This window comes from Astyanax mexicanus, chromosome 2 (genome assembly GCF_023375975.1).
Source record: "Astyanax mexicanus isolate ESR-SI-001 chromosome 2, AstMex3_surface, whole genome shotgun sequence".
Lineage (NCBI taxonomy): Eukaryota > Metazoa > Chordata > Actinopteri > Characiformes > Acestrorhamphidae > Astyanax > Astyanax mexicanus.
In genome coordinates this window covers 68102225-68128508 of record NC_064409.1, presented here as the reverse complement: position 1 = coordinate 68128508, position 26284 = coordinate 68102225, and the positions used below count along the sequence as shown (strand labels likewise).

Sequence of the window (26284 nt, the reverse complement as noted above, 5' to 3'; positions counted from 1 at the left end):
TAATGAAACTGCTATGGTTCAGGTGACGTTCACAGACTGTAGCAGGGGACCCTGTCTCTGAGGGTCCTGTAATTCAGTTCTAAACTCCCTTGATGAGTACCACCCCCTCTCAAATAGAAAACCGCACTGAGCAACTACCAAACAAAAATAAAATATAATATTGCATCATAAAAAATCCAGCCAAGCAATGTTTGATATCCTTAAATTTCATAAACATTAGCGATATTATTATCGTTGTGCTCTGATGGGGACTCAAAATATAACCAGGAGTATGCAAGCAAGTTCTTAATTGCAAAAAAGAGTAAACATATGGAAAGAAAACTATATATGATATAAACATATATGATGTTATGTATTCAGCACCTCTTAGTGCTGCTGGTAAACACAGTGCCTGTGTCCTGCAGATCACGATGGAGGAGGTCTTACAGCTGTTGGAGGTACTCGTCTGTTGGAGGTCAGGTCTTCGCTGAAACTGATCTTTCTGTCTTTAAGCAGAGCGTTGCTGCTCGAAGGGCAAACTGGATTATAACACTGCGAGGTTTTGTGGCGTCCGAACTGTCAAGACGAAGAGAAATGTCAACACCAATATCAACAAATGTAGTTCCTAGTTCTGGAGCAACAGACCTGCTTACTTACTTACTTACTTTTCGCCTAGTGTCCTCGTTGCTCACCTCTGGAAGAGCGTAAAGATGAAGCCCGCATCGGCGCCGCCTCTGATCATCTTCTTGGTGAGGATGGAGTTTTCTTTCTTTAATTCTCCCAGCAGGAGAATGTGTTAGTAGAGAGTGACCCAAGGGAGAAGAGGGTATAAGCTCGTACAGCAGCTTTAGGCTGCACCCTCCACTTTAATTTAGAATCTCTATTACACTCAGTAACACTATTGAGAAGCTCCTGGCTGTACTTTTCTTTAATGTCTGAATGGGCTGAGTAGCAGCGTGTTTATATGGTCCGTGTAGTGAATAAACTAGCCCTCGTGTTGCTCACGTTAGCTCAATGCTAACTACACACCACCTAATCCCCATACTAAAGGTGATGTTAGTGGGATCCAGTGCTACAAGCTCTTCAGTGCTGGTCGGATCATTTATCACCATCTGTCCCAGGGTTTCGGCTCGTTCGTTGATTCTCATGGTTGGAGCCTCAGTTCTGTTTGTTTGAAGCTCTCGAAGCGGAGGTTATTCTTTGAACGTTTTGGAAGCAGGGCTTTCTGATGGAGAGTCCAGAGCCGTAGCTGGAGTTATAAAGTGGTTTCTGGTCTCCTCCTCGGGGAAATCTCACAGACACAGCCCGTATTGCCGCCTCATGGCGAGAGTTTATCTCCAGTCTTCTCTGCAGTGTAGCCGTGGTCTGAGAAGGCCGGCGTTAGCCTTCGCTCTCTTCGCCTTGCTCATTATTCCCTTTTTCTGAGAGAAGGTTTTTGTTAACTTATTATTTCACCTAAAAGTCCTTCAGTTTGTTCGAGAAAGCAGTTTAGAGAGGGTAAAGGTATATAAATGGAGCAAATCAAAGCAGGACTACACTAGCCGCCATGACTTCGCTTCGCCTTAGTGATGCGCGGATCAATACTGAAATACCGATTCTCCACATCCAGATCTTCATGCTGTAAAATCAATTTTCAAATTAAAATATTGATACTTTTGATACTTCAGTCATTTAATACAGTGTACATCTCTAACAGGAACACAGGGAAAGTAACTAAACTATTGAGCTCTTGTCTAAATAATATGCACTTGGTGGGAACTACTTTTTCTTCCGCCTCGATCAGTAGCAGAGCACAAGCGGAGTGATGTAACGTTAACAGTTAAATTTACTAAAAAAAATAAGAAAATTGTGTTAACTTAATTTTTATTTTTTCCAGAAGAAATTGATTTTCATCCAGTTTATCATATTTCTAGTTTTTCATTTAAGCGTTTCATAGAATTTCAGGAAAAAATATAAAAGTGATTTTTTTCTTGATTTTCTTTCTTTCCATTTTTGTGTCTTGTAACACAAATCTGATGGGATGAACTTCCTGGGCGTAATAGGCTTAATGCAAAAATGTAAAATTTGGATGTAAAAGGAAATATATTTTCATCCATTTTTCCAATTTTGTTGAAATCAGAATTGTGTTAAAAGACACAAAAATGGACATATCTAAAAATCGAAAGAAGATTCATCTTTTTGTTTTTTCTTGAAATTCGGTTTGCGAAAGGCTGAAATGAAAAAAAAAATTGGAATTTTGAAAAATTGTATGAAAACCCAAATGAATACATTTTATACCATATTTTCTATTTTCGAATGTAGCTTGACACGGCCAGAAAATAAAACAGTTAAACGTTACATACATTAAAAGTGCATTATTAAAGTGCAATTTGACCGTTAATTCAGTTATATTACATGCTATGCTAACAGGGTCATTATAAAAACAATCCACAGTAATATATGTTGTTTTTCTGGATTATGACCGTCTGATTGTCAGTTTTTGTTTGAGACGGTGTGAGTACGGGGAGATAATGCCCTGAGAATTTGACCCAAAGTGGCATTTGACAATTATATATAAATATTACATGTCTATACACATCTATATGTTACATGCTATGTTCACAGGGTCATTAAAAAATCTACTGTGGATTTTCTTCTTTTGTTCAGGAGTTAAACAGCCTAATTTATGATGTCTTAAGTATATATTTAATAATGTAATACATTCTTTTTTATTGTATGTTCTTTTTTATTATCTTATTTTATCTACTCTATACAAAACTAAATTAAACATACAGTGTCTTTCTATGTTTTTTTCTTTTTTATTCAGAGCGTTTGCACAGCGTTGTGGCTTTTCACTGTTAAAATCCGCCATCTACAGGCGGCCGCATGTAACGGCAAGTCAAGTCAAGAGGCTTTTATTGTCATTACACCTGAGTACAGGTACACAGTGTAACCATGGTGCAACATGCAACAATACAGTAGACAAACAAAGTGCAAAAGTGTAACGATGCAACATAAAACTATACTATAAAACTATAGAACGTGCAACATAAAGCTTTAACACTACAATAAATACAACATACGAGACAGTTTAATAGACAGCACAGTGCAGTACCGATACAGTACAATGACATGCATAGAGGAAAGAGGTGCAGCGATATGTAACATACTATAATATATAGAACATACATGATCACAGCAGTTACTGAGGTAGAGTATGCTGCAAGCATGTAAAGTGTAATGGAAATCTGAAAAAGGCGCTGGTGAATAAGAAGCCAATTTTAGCCTCTTAGGAGTTATAGCAACACAACAAACCTTGTAAAAATATTTTATATTCAACTTTTGGCGCTAATAACTTTTAAACGGAGGATGTTAGCCAGCAGATACTTACATAATCAGGACAGTATGACCACAGAGAGTGACGCACAGTCACTTTTACTGTTTGGGGGAAAAATGGCCTGAAGAGGGATGTTGTTTACCAAGAGCAGTTTTGTTAAAAGTGGACCAGTGGAATCGCTAATGCGAATTAAACATAAGAACACTAAAAAACAGTGTGTATGATGAAGCAAGACACCCTTTGTATTTATGACAGAGTGCTAAATCTGTGTATTAGTGATATATCTGTATATTAAATTTTAAATGTATCAGCATTTAAACTGAAACACACAGAACTATAAAAAACAAGTGTGTATGATACAGCTAAGTGGAAGCAAACACACAGACCCTTTATATTTACGATACAGTGCCAATTATACTGAAAATTATTATTATTTTTTTAAGTTTAAAACATCAATAGAATTTAAACTGAACAACACAGAACACTAAAACACTAAAAGCAGCTTCTGAAGTGTCTGAGCTCTGTGGAGCTGCAGAGTCCAGGTTCTCCTCAGTGTTTCTCTGTTAGGACAGATACTGGCTCTCTGCTCCTCTCAGTTCTCCATCACTAAATATGATCTCCCTACAGGACAGGTGAGCTCACAATGTGGGCAAGTGTAGCAGAGATTCACTGCTTCTGGTATTGATTGCTTTAGGTGTAGAAGCTGTGTGAAGTGTGTTGGCAGGAGTGATGGGTTTAAGATTGTAAATGTAGTGTCCCTGATTAATGTCACATTAACACAGTAAACGTTACAGAAATGCATATAGTCTGTCTACTACTTGGTAAAATTAGTCTCTGATCTGTAAATATTTATGACTGTTCTATTTTCACAGTAGATACATATTTTAAATATCAATTGAAGAATACCAAAAACTGTCTCTCTAGGTGTCACGTCTCTCTGTTTCCCTTCTGTCTGGCTATCTGTCTCTAGCTGACCTTTAGCTGTCTGTCTCTCCAGCTGCCTGTCTGTCTCTAGCTGTCTCTTTAGCTGGCTAGCTGTCTCTTTCTGTCACCATCTGTCTGTTCCTCTAGCTGCCCCTCTGTTTCTCTTGCTGTCTTTCTGTTTCTCTAGCTGTCTGTCTGTTTCTCTAGTGGTCTGTTTAACGTAATTCTGGATAGCAAGATTTGACAGTTTTTTGTGTTTAGGTGTTGAACTGACACCTGAAGCCTATCTGACAGAAGATGGTCAAGGGGTCTAGTGGGTATTCAGGACCTGCCAGATCAGAAATCCGTCTGCTTGGCCACATCACGTGGTGATGTTGTTTTGTACAACCTTAGCATCAATCAGGTACTTCTTCTTTCTTTTCTCTTCGCAGTCTGTTCAGTCTCACACACATCTTTTGTGTTGAGCTTAGTCTGTGATATCTCTCTGTTTAGGTAGTTGGAGTGTGTTGGAAGAGTGGACAGTGGTCTGACTGCAATTAGTTTAGGTCCAAACCAAGAGATGGTTGCGTTCTGCACAGGTAGGTATTAGTCATCATGGTTCATAAAGACACACTGTACTCTTACACATTAAGACTATTCCATGGAAGCTAAAGGATGCGACACTGACCAGTGGGATATGCATGTTGGGCCTCCTGCATTGAATGTGGATGTGGGTGCGCACCAACAACACTGACAATTCTAGCCAAATGTCGCCACATACTGCCCTGTCCACTGTTGGGGTAAAAGTATGTTACTATACTTTAAATATACTTTATATGTTATGTTAATTAAACAATTTGCACACTTTCCCAAAGTTTCTTTAATATGAAGTAGGAAATAGGCCTTTCATTGGTTAGTTGATGCAGTGTATGCTTTTTACTGAGCAGTAACTTTGTTTTTAATGAGACAATTAGAAGGGATGGAAGCGAAAAAACAGCTCTGCTGTCTCGCTTTGTTGATCAGAGAAGAAAGGAAGGAAGGCCTCCTGGGTTTGCGGCGCTCCATGAGAGGAGGTGGAGTCCATTTCCTTTGGTGCCGCCCCCAAAACATCCAGCCAGTTGTGATTGGCAGCGTCCGTTTTTTAACGGTGAACTGATGGAGCTGGCAGGAATGACTGGAAACGGCCACAGGAAGTTCTTGTGCAGGCGTTTGAGGGCAATGACAAATTCTTCGACACGGGTGATGTGAGTGCGCTCCCGGCACCCCCAGCCAATCAGCTCGAAGCCCAGCTGAGCGATGAAACAGCCCAGGTCCCTCAGATGCACCTGCTCCAGCAGCCGCCGCGAATGACGCCACAACATCGAACCTATGTTCTCAGCACTCTCGCCGTCCTTCCTATATGCACACACACACATTACAATGAAATACACTTTGTGTGTATATATGTTTTAGTTACATAGACCAGCAGTTCATATCCATACACTCTGATATCTTCTTTCTCAATCAGAACAGAGGAATCTGAAGACAGAATACAAGACTGATACCTGATGGGCAGGGTTTAAACACAACACACAATAAACGGCTGCCTGACACCAATCTGTGCATTTTTAATAGCTTGATGTATATTTATGTATTTGCCTAGCTTCAGCCTAGTTCAGCTCACATTCCAAAACCTCTAAAAACCTCTTAAAAATTGTTTCTAATACTTGAAAAGAGTCTAAATTAAATAAACAATTACTTAAAGGATATTTGAAATACTTATTTATGTACATAGGCATAGGAACCAGGGGGGATGGGTGACGTGTCCCACCCAAAATCAGAAACAGGTGGATTGGCCAACCCCCCCCCTTCACTTATAATGAGGATTTTTCTTAACTATATATTTTTGTGCCAAATCAGAGATGTATAGTAACGAAGTAGAACTACTTCACTATTGTTATGGCTGTGCCTGTTTTTCCTGTGCTTTCTTTGTTTTCTCTTGCTCTGTCTCTGTACCTCCATGTCCCTAGGTGGTGCTGTTCTAGATGCTGTCTCCAGCCCTTCCTGGAAGTGAATAAAAAAGGCGGGAAATCCACCATCCCGAGGACTGTTTGACTGGCTGTTTGAGAGAGAGAGAGCTAGAGCTGTGTGTTTTAGTGGCTGCGTCCAGAAACTTTTGCTACTCCTCCTCTCCTACTCCCCCTTTCCTACTCCTCCTCTCCTACTCCGGAAGAAGGTGGAGGAATCGAGGAGAAGAGAGGAGGAGGAGGAATGGAGGGAAGGAGCTGTAATTGGGGAAATGGGACAGCTGATCCCTTTTAGATAGGATGTTGACTACCGTTGAACTGAGCCAATCACAACGCTCACTTTCAGCACGTTTCAGAACATTACTATCACACACAGCCAAAAATTCAGTATTCCAATAAAATCCTGTTTACTCCCAGCCGCATTTTAGGCCGCATCTCTGACCACTGACTCTGGCAGCCCTGTCTGACCTCAGCCTTATGAGGGATTCAGTTTCCTCATCAGTCCCTAAGTTAAAATAAATAAGTAAATAAATGAATTAATTAAAATTATATATACATATTATAAATAATATATGTTTTTATATGTGTAACATGATACACATAGGGTCATAAATATAGTTTTACTGAGCATACAGTTTATCTAAACTATAAATTATATTACTGCTTTACTGGCTGTTTAATTAGATAAGGAACCTAGTTAATTAATATGTTTATGACGTATATTTGGGCGTTGCCTTCCCCATTTTCGCGTGCTCTGTGGGCGTGGATGCAGTGATGTCATTGGAAAATCCTTAAAAGTCTTCCGGAGTAGGATACACTGATGTAACCTCCGTTGGAAGCCTACTACAGGTGGATTTTAAGCGGCTTCTTTCGTCTCCTACGGTATTCGGACAGGCGGCAAGATGGCGTCACGAAATCAGTTTCCGGGTCACGGAGGAGAGGAGGAGGATCGGTAGGAAAAAGGAGACACTTTTGGGGTTTCTGGACGCAGCCAGTGTGTGTGCTGATTTGGAGCTATATCTGTGTGCTTTGCTGTGTGTTGCTAGTTTAGTGTGCTCTTTGTTGGCTTGTGTGTGAGGCCTAACTTTTGTGTTCATTGTGTTTGTGCCAGAAGGGGGTAAGTGCCATTTGTGTTGTACATTTATTTTCTCCTGTTTATGGTCAGTTAGGGAGTTAGGGTTAGTTTCTGTATTTTCTTTGCTTTTCATTTGGTTAGATTAGTTAGAATTGTGGGTAGAGTTAGAGTGGGTTTTGTTTATTATTTTGGCCTTGCTTACCCCTGGAGAGATGGCTTATTTGTTTGTAAATAATTGTAAATACACTTTTGATATTTGAAACGTTTTTGGAGCCTTGTCTTGTGTGTTTCTTTTTGTTAATTCTTTTTTTACACTCCTCATTTCCCCACTATAACATTTCTGGCCTATATCCCTAGACCAGTCGTAACACTATTGTACTTAAGAAGGCAGGTAGGCAGGTACTTTATTGATCCCCGAGGGGAAATTCTAGACCTCCAGCAGCAGGTATGTACAGTGCCTTGCAAAAGTATTCACCCCCTTGGATTATTTCCCTATTTTACTACATTACAACCTGTATGTTTTTTTTTCATCTGAATTGAATGTGATAGATCTGCACAAAATAGTCTACGTTTTAGAAGTGAAATGAGAAAAAAATATATGTATATAAAGAAAATATGAAAATAAAAAAAAGAAAATTGGCATGTGCATATGTATTCACCCCCTTTGTTATGAAGCCCCTAAAAAGTTCTGGTGCAACCAATTACCTTCAGAAGTCACATGCTTAGTGAAATGAAGGCCACCTGTGTGCAATCTAAGTGTCACATGATCTGTCAGTATATACACACCTTTTCTGAAAGGCCCCAGAGGCTGCAACACCATTAAGCTAACCAAACAACACCATGAAGACCAAGGAGCTCTCCAAGCAGGGATAAAGTTGTAGAGAAGTATAAGTCAGGGTTGGGTTATAAAAAAATATCCAAATCTCTGATGATCCCCCGGAGCACCATCAAATCCATCATCATCAAATGGAAAGAACATGGTACCACAACAAACCTGCCAAGAGAGGGCCGCCCACCAAAACTCTCAGCCCGGTCAAGGAGGGCATTAATCAGAGAGGCAGCACAGAGACCAAAGGTAACCCTGAAGGAGCTGCAGAGTTCCCAAGCAGAGACTGGAGTATCTATTCATATGACCACAATAAGTACTGTGGTCACTTTTTGGCCACCAAGGAAAACGCTATGTCTGGCGCAAACCCAACACATCTCATCACCCCAAGAACACCATCCCCACCGTGAAACATGGTGGTGGAAGCATCATGCTGTGGGGATGTTTTTCAGCAGCAGGGACTGGAAAACTGGTCTGAGTCGAGGGGAAGATGGATGGTGCTAAATACAGGGATATTCTTGAGCAAAACCTGTTTACGTCTGTCAGTGATTTGAGACTAGAGAATTAGAGTCCATAAATGGGGGTGTGCCCTTAGAGTGTCCGGAGTTGCCAGAATCAAAAAGTGTCACAGAGTTCTTAGTCTGCTGTGCTGAGAGGAGTAGAACAGTCTTATGGTCTGAGGGACAAAGGACTTTCGAAATCTGTCTGTGGAGCAGGACTGGGAGAGCAGTCTGCCACTGAATGAACTCCTCTGTCTGGTGATGGCGCTGTGCAGAGGGCTCTCCTCTGTGCCAGTGGTGTTAAGAACTCCAGCTCTAATCCCAGCACAGAACCAGCTTTCCTCATCAGCCTGTTGAGTGGTCCAGCATCCCTCTTTCTGATGCTGCCTCCCCAACACACTTCAGTGTAAAAGAGAACGCTGGCTACCACAGACTGGTAGAACATCAGCTGGAGTTTCTGGCAGATCTTAAAAGACCCGAGCCTGAAAACTCCAAAAAATTAAGAGATCTTTTTTTCCATTTTCCTGAAATTCCAATTTTGAGGGGCAGACCTGAAAAAACTAAAATTGAAAAAATGGATGAAAATGTATTTCTTTTTATATCCAAATTTTCTATTTTTGCATTAAGCCTATAACAGCCAGGAAGTTCATCCCATCAGATTTGTGTTACAAGATACAAAAATGGAAAAAAAATCAAGAAAAGATTCACTTTTATATTTGTTCCTGAAATTCTATGAAACGCTGAAATGAAACACTTGAAAATTGAAAACCTGGATGAAAATTTGTTATACACATTATACATAGTCTGCACTCAGGAGATAATTTTTTTATTTTTATATGCTCAGGGTTGGCACCCTTCTTTATTTGCACAGCCTTATGGCCGCAACAGTGATCCACAGCGGTACCTGGATTACTACCAGCCTCACTAGACAGGTGAGCAGGAATTTCATTTTGTTGAATATGCAGATACAGTCATATGAAAAAGTTTGGGCAAACCTATTAATCTTAATCATTTTAGTTAGGATTGTCCTTGACTGTTCTCACCATTCTTATTCTCTGCCTTTCTGATATTTTTTCTTGGCCTGCCCCTTCTGGGCTTCATAAGAACTGTCCCGGTGGTCTTCCATTTTCTTACTATGTTCCTCACATTTTCTGTTAGTACAATAAACCTCATTTCAATCCTGAAATTTTACTGTGTCTATCAGTTATTAGATACATCAAACTGAAATGGCTGTTGCAAACACCCAAATATTTAGAACTAAAAATGATTAAGATTAATAGGGGTGCCCAAACCTTTTCATGTGACTCTAAATGTATATTTTGCAGAATCTTAATAAAATAAAATCATTATTAGATCAGAAATTTGCTTTAAATTTTTGTTCCTTCATTTTTTTTCTCTTTCAGTGGAACACCTATGACCAAACTCATGGTTCAGCAATCATGATTATTATTTTGGCAATCAAGGTTTTTGGTAAACCTTCTAAAAATGTGTGACCCAATTAATTTATTTTATTAGTATTTGTTAAACGTCAAATTTTAGGATTCTTGTTTTTTATTATAGCTTGTGCATATACAGGGTCATCTAAAAAATAGAATATCTTTGAAAAGTTACTTTATTTCAGTAATTCAGTTCAAAATGTGGAAATCATATATTATATAGATGTATTACATACAGCGTGATCTATTTTAAGTGTTTATTTATTTTATTGTTGATGATTTTGGCTTACAGCCAATGAAACCCAAAAATCTGTGTATCAGAAAATTAGAATATTATATAAGACCAATTGGTACTTTTGGCAGTGTGGGCAGTGTGCCAAGTCCTGCTAGAAAATGAAATCTGCATCTCCATAAAAGTTGTCAGCAGAGGGAAGCATGAAGTGCTGCAAGTTTTTGTGGGAAAACAAAACTGCACTGACTTTGGACTTGATAAAACACAGTGGATCAACACCAGCAGATGACATGGCTCTCCATCCAAACTATCACTGACCATCAGTAAATTTCACACTTCATTTGTAAATCAAGGAAGCAGAGTCCTACTCCGGAAGACTTTTAGGGATTTTCAAATTATATCACTGCATCCACAGCCATGGAGCCTGCGAAAATGGAGAAAGCATCGAAGAAATGTACGTCATAAGCGTATTAATTAACATATATTTATTTATTTAGTTTTTTTCACTTAGGGAGAAAATTGAAACCCTCATAAGGTCAGACAGGGCTGCCAGCTGGCCAGAGAAATGTGGCTAAAAATGCCTGGGAGTAAGCATACTTTTATTGGTGTGTATATATATATTTTTTTTTTTTTCACTTCAGTGCATGTTGATGTGTTTGCATGATGTATGCAAAATGTAATATTTATATTTATTATTTATTAATATTTGTTTTATGACATTCAATAAAATCATATTTCACTATTAAAATAATTGAAAATTTACATATGCAACCTTCAAAAATTGCTAATAATCAGGCTGTACTTTAAAGCTTGATATGCTTGTCAAAAGCTTGATATGCTTGTAAAATTTGGAAATGTGTTTATTGATCTCTCGTTTTTATTTTTGTATGCGGAACTCTATCCAGAAGTTGTGAAGCTGAAGAAGAACAAATATTACTGTGGATTTTTTTCCAAACTGACCTAGTGAACATAGCATGTAACATAGCACTTTTAGCCTAATTCCAAGACCATTATCTCTTCATTCTTAAATCGTCTGAAGAAGAACAAATATTACTATGGATTTTTTTCCCCCAATTACCCGGCGAACATAGCATGAAAGATGATTTAATTAATGGTAAAATAGCACTATACTCCGGACTGTCAAAATCCTGAAGAAGGACAAATATTACAAACAGTACTTTAGACAGTCTACTCATTCTCCTCATTATGTTTTCATGTTGTCACCTTTGGCTTCTAAATTATGATATGATTCAGTTGCACAGCTTAAATGTCTTTTTTATCTCATTATTATATTAATGATAATAGACTTTTACATTTCTACAGAATAAGAAATTCACTTCAGAAGTTCATAGTGAATTCACTATTTACCTATCATACTATATATAATTATATGCTACGATAGTTTAGCGTAATTTTCTAAATTTGAAAGCACACATTAAATTAGTGTAAAACTGTAAAACCTGTTAAGAAAGGTACTGATGCTTATGCTAACAATTGTTAAATTATTACTTTATCAATGACAATTGCTAAATAACCAATATTTAAAGAACAATTTCTAAATTATTACTATATCAATGACAATTGCTAAATAACCAATATTTCAATACCAATTTGCTAAATAATGACTTAATCAATATTTAGTTAACTCTTAATTGCTAATTGCTAAATAATTACTTAATCAGTATTTATTTAACTCTTATATACTTAGAATAATGTGTGTGCATTGATGCTTAGCAGTTACTTACAAAACAGGGCATGCCATGCAACATTGTCTTGTATAATGGGACGTTCTGTACTTGTGACAGAGAAGTTATGGAGTCAGTCAAGGGTATAACATTGAATTGCCTTAATAAAATGTGTGCTTAATGTTTTCTAATAACTATCAGAGATATGCTGTGACTTAAAGTAGCAGTAGCACAACTTTTTAGTAAATAGGATCATTGTGTTTGTGTAAGGATTACTGAGTGTACTGAGGGAGGGGTTTGGTCGTTAAATGCTTGTGTCTGTGAAATATTCTTTGAACACTTTTCTAGATTTTGGAAGATGTTCCAAGGGATCCCTGCTTTAATAAAGTGTTATTTTGCTGATAATCAATATCCTGTCTCTCTATACTTTATCTCTACTTCGGGTTTCCATCGAAAGAATCCAGGGGGATTGCACTGGAAACGGCGCAGTAAGAGGTAGTGCGATTTTCCCAACAATTCCAAATATTTTTTTTACAACGTGTAATTATATGATATCAGGCTGTTGACCGAATAACTGCTTGTTCTCTTTCCTATGTTTTATCCTTTTTATTAAAAGAGATGATGCTTGCTCCAACAGACTGGTAGAATATCTAAATAAATCATACACCAAACCTTAGCCTCCTCAGTAAATACAGGTGAGTGACCTTTCTTTTACACAGAATGAGTATTTTAGTTCCAACCAAGTTCACATCATGTGTGAAAAAATATGTCCTCCTTCAGGATTTTGAAGGTCTGAGTTTTTGGGTATTACGTCTGATACAACTGTTTAAGACTGAAGAGAAAATGGACTGGGAATTAGGCAAAAAGTGCACCATAATTTTACCATAATATATTACATGCTGGATTCACAGGGTCATTATGGAAAAAATCCACAGTAATATCTGTTCTTCTACAGGATTTTGACAGTGTGGGGTATTCGGTATTAGGTCTGATAGTCATTTTTGTGAGACGACTTAAGACTGAAGAGATAATGGTCTTGGAATTAGGCGAAAAGTGCTATTTCACCATTCATTATATTATGTTACATGCTATGTGTGGGCGCAGGGAGAGAGCACTGCCGTGGCGGCGTTCAGTCTGACCTCTGGGTGGGGTGTAGTGGGCGCGGGGGGGGGGGGGGGGGTGATAACGTTTCTCATCCGCGGGGAGAGAGCACTGCCGTGCATACCTGTCAAGTCTCCCGTTTTGGCCGGGAAACTACCGTATTTTACTCCTCTTTCCCGCCATCCTCCCGTATTAGTATTAGTATTTTCTCGTAAATTTCTCGTATTATATTAAAATAAAAATATATATATTATTGAGGAGACCGCTCTGTGTCTCTTAACCAATCGTGGAGCCGGTTCAAGGAGAAAGTCCCGCCTTTCAGGAGAAACAGCCAATCAGCTTGCAAAGGAGGGTCAGCGTGGGGAAGCCCCCAGTCGCTGTGAGTTCAGGCAGCAAGTTGGAGCAGCTGATGTTAAAACATACATGGATATACAGCGATTTTTCTAAAAGAAAGGTAACGGTAGGCGGCTAATCATGGAAACTGTGATGAGATTTTTCTGATAGCTGCTTAAAAATACTCGTCTCCGAAATAAAACACACAGATTAAACCTTTTCAAATAAAAAAGTACAGCTTGTGACTCAGTTTAACAAGAAATGTGGAGAGGACCGAAATTAACTGAACTGATCAGGGGTGGAGTGATCAAAAGAAAGAAGTATTAATTAAAAATTATTGTGCAGGCCCCTTAGGACTCATTTTTACTGATGGAACCTATCTGGTCCATGTCCTTTTAGTAAAAGCTCATGATACTATGTTTAGGTCACCAGCAGTCATTTTGCAGAATTTGTGCACCCTTTTTTCAATTTTAAATCCATTAAATAAATAAAAATATATCATATAAAAGAGTGCATTTATTACAAAAAAGACATGAAATCTTTTTTTTTTTTTTTTTAATATATAGAAAAGGGTTTTTAATTTGGCTGTATTAAAAGAATGACATATGTAGGAATGTCCACAACATTTCAGATTGTGATAATCTAATTGTAGTGTGTAAGTGGTTCACTTGTGGTTATTTTAGATTTTTTGTAAACCTGTCCTAAAATGTAAGGGATACTGAACCTTCGTTAGGCTGGTGGGACGGCTTTAAGCGTACAGAGGAAAATATCCCTTATTTTTAAATCTAAAACTTGACAGGTATGCTGCCATGGCGTGCAGTTTGAGCTCTGGGTGGGGTGTAGTGGCCGCGGGGAGAGAGCACTGTCGGGGCGTGCAGTCTGAGTTCTGGGTGGGGTCGGGGGCTTTAAAGTTCCTTCATGCACTTTGCCCCTAGTTAATCTAGTAAAACAGTGTATACAGAACTGCAGCAGCGCTCACCAAAACACCTCCCAGCACACAATAACCCAGAGTCTTTAGCTGCCTCAGCTGCTTCTCTCTCAGCTCCCGTTCCTTTAGTTCCTTTCTCTCCCTCTGCTTCCGCTCTATCCTCTCTTTCAGCTCCTGTTTCATCTTGTCCCTCATTTTTCGCTCCACCCTTTCCTGCAGCTCCTTCACCACCCTTTCCCTCTCTGCAGGCTCTAGTGGGGTTAGCCCCGGTCCCTGCACAAGCTCCCTCAGCTCCCGCTCTATTGACTCCTTTAGCTCCTGCTGCATCCACTCACTCAGCTCCCGCTCCAACTTCTCCCTCTCCTCCCGCTCCAACCTCTTCCTCATCTCCAGCTCCAACCTCTCCGTCAGAACCCTCTCAAACCTCTCCATTCTCTCCTGCAGGATCCGCTCCCGCGCAAACCTCTCATTCATATCCTGCTCCCGCATGAGCCTTCTCCATATGTCCTGCTCCAGCTGGAGCCTCTCCCTCATTTCCCGCTCAATGCTCTGCCTCGTCTGCTGCTCCATCTTCTGCGTCAGCACTCTGAATGCCTTCACGTGAATTACTGCGCCCTTTTATAGACTACTACGCGTGACGTCACGCGCCTCCCAGTGACGTCGCGGAACGAGACGGCGCGTGACGTTAAAGCAGTGTTCTGTGTTTGTTGACGCAGCTTCTAAACAGAGCATTCGCCTACTATCTATCTCTATCAATATCTTATTAGGTTAGGGTAGATATGCAGATATACCTGCTCGTATTAGTATATTCCTGTATAATAAAAAACATTTTAAAAAAAACTTTATTATTAAGGAAAAAGGCCACTGACCTGTGTATCTCTTAACCAATCGTGGTGCCGGTTCAAGGAGCAAGTCCCGCCCTTCAGGAGAAACCGCCAATCAGGTTGCTGGTTTTGCGGAGCGCAGAGAAGGGACAGTGTGGGGAAGCCCCGCTCCTCCATGTGAGTTCAGGCAGCTAGTCGGAGCAGCTGATGTTAAAACAGATCAGGATATACGATTTTTCTAGAAGAAAGGTAACTGACCATGTAAACTGTGATGAAATTGGTTTGATTTACAAAACTCTTCTGTTCTTTATTTATACAAAAATACAAAATAGCAATGTTTAATAATCATAGCCAACTTAAAGTGCATAGAATTAAATTAAAATGAAAAATATTTACATAAGTCAATTAACATTAAAATACAAAACAGTACATCTCAATATGATTGCCAATACAGTTAAGCAAATATAAATACAATAATAAAGTATAAGGCAATAATAAGTCAGAATAAATCATACTGTTAATAATAACATCAATCATATTAATAATAATAATAACAATGACAACAACTATTATTCTATGTAATTCTATATTATATTATATGTAAAACATGAAACCAAATAAAAAAACTTAAACTTAAAGTTAAAAATAAAAAATACAAGCTAGTAGTGTTTACAGTTTATCCCATCAGTGTGTAGAAAAGGCTTTTCAGTTGCTGTGTGTGTGCGTGTGCGTGTGTGTTGGGTCAGATCTTCCGGCGTCAGACACGTGAAAATTGATTATTAAATAGGACAGCAATAAAAGGGTTGATCAAAGAAATAACTCTATTTTATTACATTTTGTTATGTTTCAATCAGGGATTGAATTTTGCAAAGCCCAAAACCTAGCACATCTAACAACACAGCAGACAATTGAAGCATTCTAGGTTTTTAGTTTAACTGGAGAAAGAGTTACTTCACAAAGTCAGAAGGCTGAACTGCTTAGAGAAGGAGGGGATATGTCAATTCTGTCCTTTTTTACTTATGAAACGTGTGGTGTCATTATCTAAGAGAAAATAAAAAGAAGATAAAATTAAAGGAAGAAAAATATTTAAATGGCCTTTGAATACCTTAATATATGTTTTAATCTTACCAAGGGAATCAGGAATAAGGATTAATATATTTAATTTAATTTACTTATTGATAACCTTCTTTATTAATCGTTCTAAAGATTTATATGATATGAGAAAATGTAAAGACACCACTCATTGTTCATGTGGTGCCTTATCCAGAACCAATTTGACTTTCGGTTCCCCATTTATGTTTTTTATTTTTTTTTTTGCTTTTTTTTTGCATAGGCTATCAAATAAAAAATAAAAAAACATATTTTATTATGTGTTATTTGTCCACCCTGTTATGTCTGCCCTGTTATGGCTATGTCCACCCTGTTATATTTAAGTTTTTTATCTATAATTTAATTAAGATAATACAAATAATGAATATCTTATTTGTATTTTTTAAAAGGAGGCTAAAGCATGCATTCTAAAAACAATCAAAGTATTTATAGAATCCATTTTTATCTAAAAAGTGTTATTATTTACTGGTGAGAATTCACACACATTTCATAAAATAGCTGTTTTACAAAGAAAGAATAAATAAAAACTTCAAAGCTAAAAAGGGACATGCTGGCTTTTAGATAATTCATGTTTTGTAAATCATTTTGAACCATAAGTCTTTCAAGCTGTTATGCATATGTCTGTTACAGGGTGGACATCCTTGGTCAGAGACTTCATAAAAATGTTTTAATAAATGCTACAAATTACCTGAGTTTGACCAAAATTAATAAACATAAATTGAACATGTGTAATAACAATATTTAATTTTCAAAAAGGTTTGAGGTCCAAATGGCATCTAATCCCAAGAATGACCCAGGTACTCATCACCTTACAAGAGTTAAAACTATGAATATCATTAACTGTAACTGTTGAATGAACAAAAGGTTATTGTTAAACCACATATTCATGAGATTTATACATAACATATTTATTGTTCCAAAGTAACAGCTCATGAGGTGAGAAATTAGGTTTATGAATCTGTAATCAGCTTGTCTGTGAAAGGCTAATAATTTTATATATTTTATATTTTATTATATTTTCACAATCATATTTTTATTGCATTGTATAATAATTATATAACAATAATAATAATAATAATAATAATAATAATAACGACAACATCTTTTCTTCTTATTGTTATTATTATAATTATTATTTTGACTGAATGGATCAGTTAAGGACAAGCTAGAAACTGTATTGCACAGTAATGATTTTAAGTGGACTTCTTAATAAAATAATTTGCTAACACGTTTCATTATAATATTTATTATTACAGTAAAATAAATTACTGTTAAATTAGAAAGCTGCAGGTTACTTAAGGGTGTTGTCACACCTGTAGTTTGTTTCTCTGGTCCGAATCGGTTGTTCGTTTACTTGGAGCGTTTTCTCCCTTTGTTTAGTCTGGATTCACACCGACAGAGCTGGTCAGAGCTGTCGGGCGTGGGAGTAAATATAAATATACGAAAAAAGAAAATATAGCGAAAAAGATTCTGTGTTCCAGCGCGAATATCTGTGCTAACACTGAAACACTACGCTTTCAAACACAGTGTTTGGACGTGTAGCGCAGATGTAAACATAGTAAACGGAGTCACGGAGGCATGGACACAGCGTTTATTCATAGATGTGGTAATTACCATTATCTGGCTAATGTATCAATTTAAACTTCGCCTTATCAGCAGTTTCGCTCAAATAAATGGACTATATTTAATAGCTGGGTCGGATCGAGACCAGATTACGTTCTCACCAAAGCGAACCGCTCCAGAGTTCGAAGTTCCTCTTTTTGCCATGACGAACGCGACAAAACTAGAACTTTAGTTTCAGAACGACACCAATTACAGAAGTTAAATTGATGAACAGCAAAGATTAAGTTCTCAGATTAGAATTTACGGGTTTCAGAAACAACAGGTTCAAAAAAATACTGAATCATGCCATAGCAACAACATAGCAACGAATTTACGTCATTTTGAATATAAAAGTAGGATCAGATGAGCACGAGGTCAGAAAGATTTGGGTAGTACTGTAAATACATTTTGTTTTTGCATGCCTGTAAAATCTTTCTCCAGAACTTCTGTAATAAATGTATAAGCTCACTGTTCATCCAGATTCTCGGTGTCTCTGCATTTCTTTGAATCAACGAAGAACACGCAGGTCCACAATTCACAATACTTAATATTACCACAATACAATAAAATATTGATATATTGCCCGGCTCTAGTTGTGGTGTTTTTATAAAGAACTCTTATTGCAATAAATAGATAAATGGCTATCTAATGTGCTTAAGGGTCTTTAAGGGATGGCACCTTTCTTCATTTGCACAGCCTTATGGCCAGAACAATGATGCACAGCAGTACTGGGATCACTACCAGCCTTACACTGGACAGGTTAGTGAGAATTCCATTGTGTTGAAATTGCAGATAAACTTCTATTTCAGAATTATAATAAAATAATAATTAACAAAGATCAAAGATTAGCTTACTTTTTCTGATATAAATATTCTTCTCATTTTTTTGCATTTCAGCGGAACACGAATGATCAAACTGAGGGTTACTACAGCAATCAAGATTATTATTTTTGCCATCAAGGTTTTCAGTAAACCTTAAAAAAAAAGTCACCAAGGTACCAATGTTTTTTTTTTGTTATTTTATTAGTATTTGTTAAACCCAGAATTTTTTATTCTGTTTTTAAAATACTTGTTTTTATATAGCTTGTACATTTTATACTTTCTTATATTATGGTCTCTAATGCAGTCATTTGAAATGGTACAAAAAAGCATGAATATATCCAGTGTGGATTTTTTATATTTATAAAACTCATTGATTTAATCACAACATTCAACTTTTTTATATTTTATTATATTATATATTGTATTAACAGTATTGCAGTATATTTGCACTCCAGAGAAAAGTATTTTTTTTTTAAAGAAAATATTTTAATACATTTAAACAGGCTCATTAATATGAGCAGTACATTTTTATTTCTTTAAATCACATTTAAAATATACTGATTAGAAAGAAATACAATTATAATACATCTGCATGTAAAAGAAGAAACTGTGTAGAAAAAGTAGAAAAGACTTACAATCTGGAAAATATAAAACTATGCAAGAGTTTGCAAGAGAACTGAACACTTTTTTGGTGTTGTGTTGATCAAAAAAATGAAACTGTGCCATTTTATATATGCACATACAAAAATAAATGTATGTAACTTCTTATCTTCTGTTTTTCTCTGCTTCTCTTGCTGTTTTGCATTGCATTTTGTGTGTATATTAAGCTTGATCAGGCCTCACTAATTGGTACAGCAACACTGCTCCTTTGGCTGAAGGGCACAGGTCTGACCACAGGGAGGCGCTTTCGTCCAACTGCTGCATCTCCTAGAATCCGCACAGTGATTGTTAGGAAGTTGGTAGGGTAGGACTGTACTTAGGAACTGGTACCGTATTGATAATCGCCACGGTATGCCGGTCAGAACATATTTCACAGGAGGCAGACTTCAGTTTATTTGGTTTACTTTCTTCAACAACATACACAAACAGCAATGCACAGGGGGTCAAACTGATACTTGACAAGTTATCACTTGGGGTATGGTTCATTCAAGGTATGGTTCTGTAACAATGAAAGTACAAGAAATACAGACCACATAATATGAAATACAATATACTGATAACTAAATAAACTACATACATGGCAATACACTCCCTCATAAATAACTAAGGCACTGGTAATGATAATAGTAGTTATCAACTGAACTACTAATCATGCCTTACACCTTAACCCTTCAAGGTCACCAGTTGAGCTACAAACCGCTGCTAGCTAGCTAAATAGTGCTTTGTCATTTACATCAATACAGTGTTGTAACTGCAACTTCGTATAACTTCGACATAATGCACCAAATATACAGTTTACAAAGAAATATAACTCTACTTAATGCATTAATGCTAATTAATGCATTACCAGTCAGAAATGTCCAACATAAAGCATTGTGCAAACAATTAGAATAGCTAATATTAGCAGTTCAAAGTTAGACATATAAATGACTTAAATTCCGTAGGAAACATATCTACAAACACCTTAAACAATACTTGAACTGAAATTAGGCAGGTAACACTCACCATTCTTCATTTACACACACCACAAACAAACTCAAAGAAGAATGGCTGGAGAGCACGTTTCCTCTGACCTACTCCAAAAACTTGCAGTGTCATAATGGCTGATTAAAGGGATTGCAGACCTTGCTGCATAAATTCAACCAGCAGATGGCGCTGTTGCCAATGGAAGTCTATGGCCTTTACAACAGTGATTTATCACATTACCACAGGGTCAAATTTTAATTATTTACCTTTCTTAGAGTAAATAGACTGATCAGTCTGAACGTATTTGTTAATACAACAGGTTATTTACTTGATGTTTAGCATTTTGTACAGCTACACTAAGAATCTCCTTACCTCCCTATTCACACACACTATATCAGTAGATTCATGAGCTTCTGGACCTCCTCGCCAGTAAAAGTCCTTCACCTCCTCCATCGTCAGAGAACACCTGGCCATAAAAACAAAAGCATTATGTGCTGAAGTAAGAGTGTATTAAACAAAGCAAGTAAGACGGTGTTCATTCCTGTCAGCTTTGGTGTAATTCCTCTTTTAGTGTGGTTCATTTAAGTAAGTGTGAACACAGCCATGGTGTTGGTGCAGTGTGTTTGAAATGTGAACACAATAAGAGTCAACATAAACCTAAACTAACCAAAAGCAGGATGTTATATCACACAATGTTTTTATTACAGCTGTGTACTGTGTGGGTTTTGTCTTTGCTGTTGCTTCTGTGCTTTAACTTTTTTCTCATGACACTTTAGTTTAGCAGGGCTGTGTCCCAAACCACATACCACACCACTACAGTGTTTCAAAGAAAAATAGAACTGCAATTATCTGAGAAGACACAAGTTGGGATGCAGCCACAGTAAAGTTACATAACATTTTACAACATTTAGCATAATAATAATCAAATTACAAAATATATGTTATAGGGGTGCATGATATGGACAAAATAATGTGATGTGCGAGCAAAAAACAAAAGAAAAAAAAACAGTTTGATATCTTGTTATTGAAGTGAAGCACAATAAATGAAGACTCTAAATTAGTCCACAAAGGTTTGTTGCCACTTGGCTTGTCTGCAGTCATTTTTCCCTGGCTTGTTATGAGAGTTCACTGTGGACCGCTACCTCACTATCTCCAGACTAGTGTGAGCACAGTGCCCAGCAGGAAGAGCACCCTCTGGGTAATTAAATTTGAATTAGCTGCTAATCACTATGTTATTGCAGCTCTTTTGATGTGTTAATATGAAAATGCATATAAAGATAACAAAGAAGTGTTGTAATAGTGATAAAAATGACATGTTTTAATAAGCCGGGTTTAAGGGACCAGGGGTCAGTTTTTTCCTCCAAGAAAAAAAACATACATGCACCATACGTCACCTTGTTTACATAGTTTTGGAATGATTGCAATATTTTTTGCGATGTTTAGATTAGTCCAAGCGAACCAACATACAAGTATAAACCACCGTAAGTAATATGGTCAGAATGTTTTATGTGAGATCTGTACCTGATGTAAAACTCTGCACTGGGTCGTCCTGCGCTGGTGTGGTTTAGTGCTATTCCCATCAGAACAGGAGCGCTGAGGAAACTGAGGGGAACATTTACCTGCAGACAGAAAAGAGATACAGACAATAAACTGAGATTTCACTCTCTAAACCAGGGGTGTCCAAACTTTTTTTGTTGGGGGCCAGAAGGAGAAATATATTTGAAGTCACGGGCCACACTCCTAAAAAAAACAAATAATGAAATATGCCACTTTAAATAATGCTTTTTTCCTGATTATTTCATTTACACACCATTTTACTTGACTTACTATCTTTGACAGTGTTGTGTAAACTAAGATTTTTCAAATTGATGTTTAATTTTATGATGTCTCTTAATATTAAACTCCTTAATTACGGCAACTTTTAGACTCTTTGGCCCGTTTTTCTGCGCTAGAAATGTGCACTCTCTCTGCTTTAGACTCTTTGGCCCGTTTTTCTGCGCTAGAAATGCGCACCCTCTCCGCTTTTAGACTCTTTTGCCCGTTTCTGACACCTAGCGTTCAAACTTTGAATCTCACATTTTAAAATCCTGCTTAACAGCGGGCCAACTTCATTCTATTTCTAAAATACCTCGCGGGCCGCTCCAAAAAGGAAACGGGCCGCAAATGGCCCGCGGGCCGTAGTTTGGACACCCATGCTCTAAACAGTGACAAAGATATTTTGTGACTTTTACCAATATCCCAGTGATCTGATCCCTGAGGCAGGGAATATCTTATATTATTTTCAGGGGTGTCAACGTTAATGTGTTAATTTGTAATCAGTAACGTAAGTTAATTAAGGCACCAAGTTTGACTCCTACTTCCGCCGTAATCTGCCCCGCCCCCGCCCAACACACACACCCGCACTCCTGCACTGCACTGCATATCTCTAAAATCTCTGATATTTAAAAAAAATTCAAATTAAGTTAATTTACAGTCCAATTTATCATGCATTCTTTATTCCAGCACACTGCGTTGATTTATCTCCCCTCAAACTAGGGCCGGATTAAAAGAATGGGCTGAAAGGGCTGCAGTCCCGGGACTCGCCACTAGGGCCTCCGGTCGCTGAATGTCAAATGACAAAAATATTTAAAAAAACAAAAATTACAAGCAATAAAAAAGGATAGAGCGACAGAATTATTACAGAAAACACCCAAATTAACCAACGTGGAGTAGTCAGCCTGCTGTAGCAGCTACCACCAGCAAAGATGCGCTGCACGCGCTCTCTCTCTCTCGCTCTCTCTCTCTCTTGCTCTTCCGCAGCGCGGAGCTGAATTTAGCGCGAGGCTACAAATATAAAACTCAGTTTAGTTAAATAAATGAAGATGAGTAAGAACCTGTAAATTTAATCAAATATTGTCAAATATAAAGGAAAGGTTGAGGTTTTGGTGAGCTGTTTCAGTGACTTGAAACTGAAACTAACTGAAACTGAAACTTTTATTATTCTGCGCACAGAAAGCCTTTGATTGTGTTTTAAATGAGTTTTTATTTAATATGAATTATTGTTTTATTCATCTGAAATATTTTTATTATCTTATTGATTAAATCATTTTTTTCTTCATAAGATATACATTCTTTATTTTTTATGTATCCTCATCATTTAATGATCTTTTTTAAGTGTCCTATTTTTCCTTTTTTGCGTATGTCAGTTTTTAGTTATTTCTAATCAACACCCACCCCCCACGATATCATCGTCCATTGCGATGTTTCCCTGTATACATCGTCAACTGCCAATTAAAGAGACATCGCCCAACCCTAAATTGAATTGAAATCATAATACCAGTATGGTACCAAACTGTAGTCTGTTATAGATTGGTACTGTGTACGCTGTCGCTGATGTGTCAGTGTGTTTGTGTGAGGTCATGTATCAGAACATGATATGAAGGGCCTCATCCTGGTAATTAGCCCCGGGCCTCAGAAAGTGTTAATCTGGCACTGCCTTAGAGTGTCCAGAGTTGCCAGAATCAAAGAGTGTCACAGAGTTCTTAGTCTGCTGTGCTGAGAGGAGTTGAACAGTCTTATGGCCTGAGGGACAGAGGACTTTCGGAATCTGTCTGTGGAGCAGGACTGGGACAGCAGTCTGCCACTGAATGAACTTCTCTGTCTGGTGATGGCGCTGTGCAGAGGGTGGTGATCTTTGTCCATGATGTTCAGCAGCTTACTGAGGGCTCTCCTCTCTGCCAGTGGTGTTAAGGACTCCAGCTCTAATCCCAGCACAGAACCAGCTTTCCTCACCAGCCTGTCGAGTGGTCCAGCATCCCTCTTTCTGATGCTTCCTCCCCAACACACTTCAGTGTAAAAGAGAACCTTCTGAAGTCTATGCCCATCTCCTTGGTCTTGGAGATGTTCAGCTGCAGATGTTTCTTCTTGCACTACACCACAAATTCCTCAACCAGGGTTCTGTACTCCCTCTCATCACCATTACGCACACACCCCACAATTGCCATCAGAGAACTTCTGCATGTGACATGACTCTGAATGGTATTTGAAGTCTGATGTGTACATGGCAAGGGGGGGGGGGGGGGGGGGGACAGTCCCCTGTGCTGCTGATCACTGTATCAGAGGAGCAGTCACTGACCTGACATGCTGTTGTCTCCCAGTAGGGTAGTCAGTGATCCAGGTGACCAGGTGCATATCCAACTCCATGTTCAGCAGCTTGTTTCTCAGTAGTCGGGGCTGGATTGTGTTGAAGGCACTGGAGAAGTCGAAGAACGTTTGTCCAGGTGAGAGTGAGCACTGTGCACTCCCACCTTATCATGGTATGCAAACTGCAGTGGGTCCTTAGCATGGTGGACCTGAGGTCTGAGGTGGTCCAGCAGCAGTTGCTTCAAGGTCTTCATCACATGAGATGTCTAAGCAACTGGTCTGTAGTCATTCAGCTCTTTCGGGTGTGCCTTCTTGGAAACTGGAATGAGGCAGGTTGTCTTCCACGTGGCAAGAACCCTCCCAAGATGCAGACTCAGGTTAAACACATGTTGGAGGGGCTCACCTAGTTGAACAGCAAATGCCTTGAGCATACTGAGGCACACTCTGTCCGAGCCAGCTGCCTTCCCTGGGTGAAGGAAGTAATCCATGGTTTATTGTTTAGGAAGCAGCGTACAGTCTTTGTGGGAGCAGCAACATCCATACAGAAATTCAAGAAGTCAGTAACAGTGAGTCACCATCTCAATGTCCTCTCTCTTCATGTGGCTGAAGCAGCAAGCTCCAGTCAGTGGCGTCATAGCAGTTCTTTGAGTGCTTCTTCTGCTTCCTTAGGAGACCAGTCTGAATGAGCGTGTGGTAGTGGGCTGCCTCAGTACCAGTGATTTGTACTGAGGCTGTAGGAAGACCAGATTGTCATCTGATTTCCCCAGCAGTGGGATAGCCCTGTGTGCATCCCTCACATTAGCATACAGCAGGTCTATGGTCCTGTTTCCCTGGTGTCACAAACTGGGAAAAGGCAGACAGGGTAGATTCCAGTGTAACAGGATTAAATCACCAGAAATCACATAGAAGGTGCCAGTGGAGTGGATGAGGTCCCACACCACCTGCACATCTGCCCAAGGCGGGATATAAACACAAACTCGGTAGCACGAGAGAGCTCCCGCAGCACGTAATAAGGTCAAAGATTCGCTGCTAACAGTTCAATGTCCCGACAACAGACATCACTCTTTATTCTGCTGTCTGACGTGATGTCCCACTCCTGATACGTCTTGTATGTATGTGTGTGTGGCCAGTCAATCAGGGTTTGTTTTCCAAAATAAAATATTCAAATTCATGTGAAAGAATAAATGGTATTTAATTCTTCAGTGTGAGCCGATGCCCTGAAAAATCCATACTTAGATTTGAGTAGCTTTCCACTTTTAGCTGTTTAAATTAGACCAGATAATGGTGCTTCAGGAGGTATGTTTGATAGAAGTATTTTAACATTTAAAATTTTAAAATATTCAAGGGGTATCAATACTTTTGCAAGCCACTGTATAAAGTACAAATATGTCCCATCATAAAGATTCATAATGCCTTATATAAGTATGTACAGTGTTCTTATGAACATATACAGTTTTATACAGCATTATGAAACATCTCGTTAAAAAACACATTTTTGTTTCACAATGTGTTTTGTATGTTGCTGCTGGTACAAATGAGGTATTAAACAAACTTATGACAATCTTTCAAAGATGCTATGTATGCAATATAATGCATTATTGATAATGTTATTAAGAAAACAGGACTTATAGCAAATGTTAAATACATACATTTAAAATTAATTAGTATACAACGGAAAAATATATACACTGCTCAAAAAAATAAAGGGAACACTCAAATAACACATCCTAGATCTGAATGAATGAAATATTCTCATTGAATACTTTGTTCTGTACAAAGTTGAATGTGCTGACAACAAAATCACACAAAAATCATCAAAGGAAATCAAATTTATTAACCAATGGAGGCCTGGATTTGGA

The 26284-nt window shown here is 38.1% G+C and overlaps 3 long non-coding RNA genes across 3 annotated transcripts in view; 1 reads left to right on the top strand and 2 right to left on the bottom strand.

Annotated features, from left to right (window-relative positions):
• LOC111197040 (uncharacterized) overlaps positions 1-25746 on the bottom strand; it is a 113417-nt gene extending 87671 nt beyond the window's left edge. Inside the window, exon 1 of the long non-coding RNA XR_007437879.1 lies at positions 24418-25746. This is a non-coding gene — a long non-coding RNA (uncharacterized LOC111197040). The remainder of the gene's footprint in view (positions 1-24417) is intronic.
• On the bottom strand, positions 136-779 carry LOC111197043 (uncharacterized). Its single transcript, XR_002652326.2, has 2 exons — positions 645-779; positions 136-555 (listed from the first exon to the last, which is right to left on the bottom strand). It is a non-coding gene; the product is annotated as an uncharacterized LOC111197043 (long non-coding RNA).
• On the top strand, positions 601-7545 carry LOC125799061 (uncharacterized). The gene is made up of 3 exons (XR_007437883.1): positions 601-728; positions 4481-4622; positions 4712-7545. It is a non-coding gene; the product is annotated as an uncharacterized LOC125799061 (long non-coding RNA).
• Positions 25747-26284: the final 538 nt, after the last annotated feature.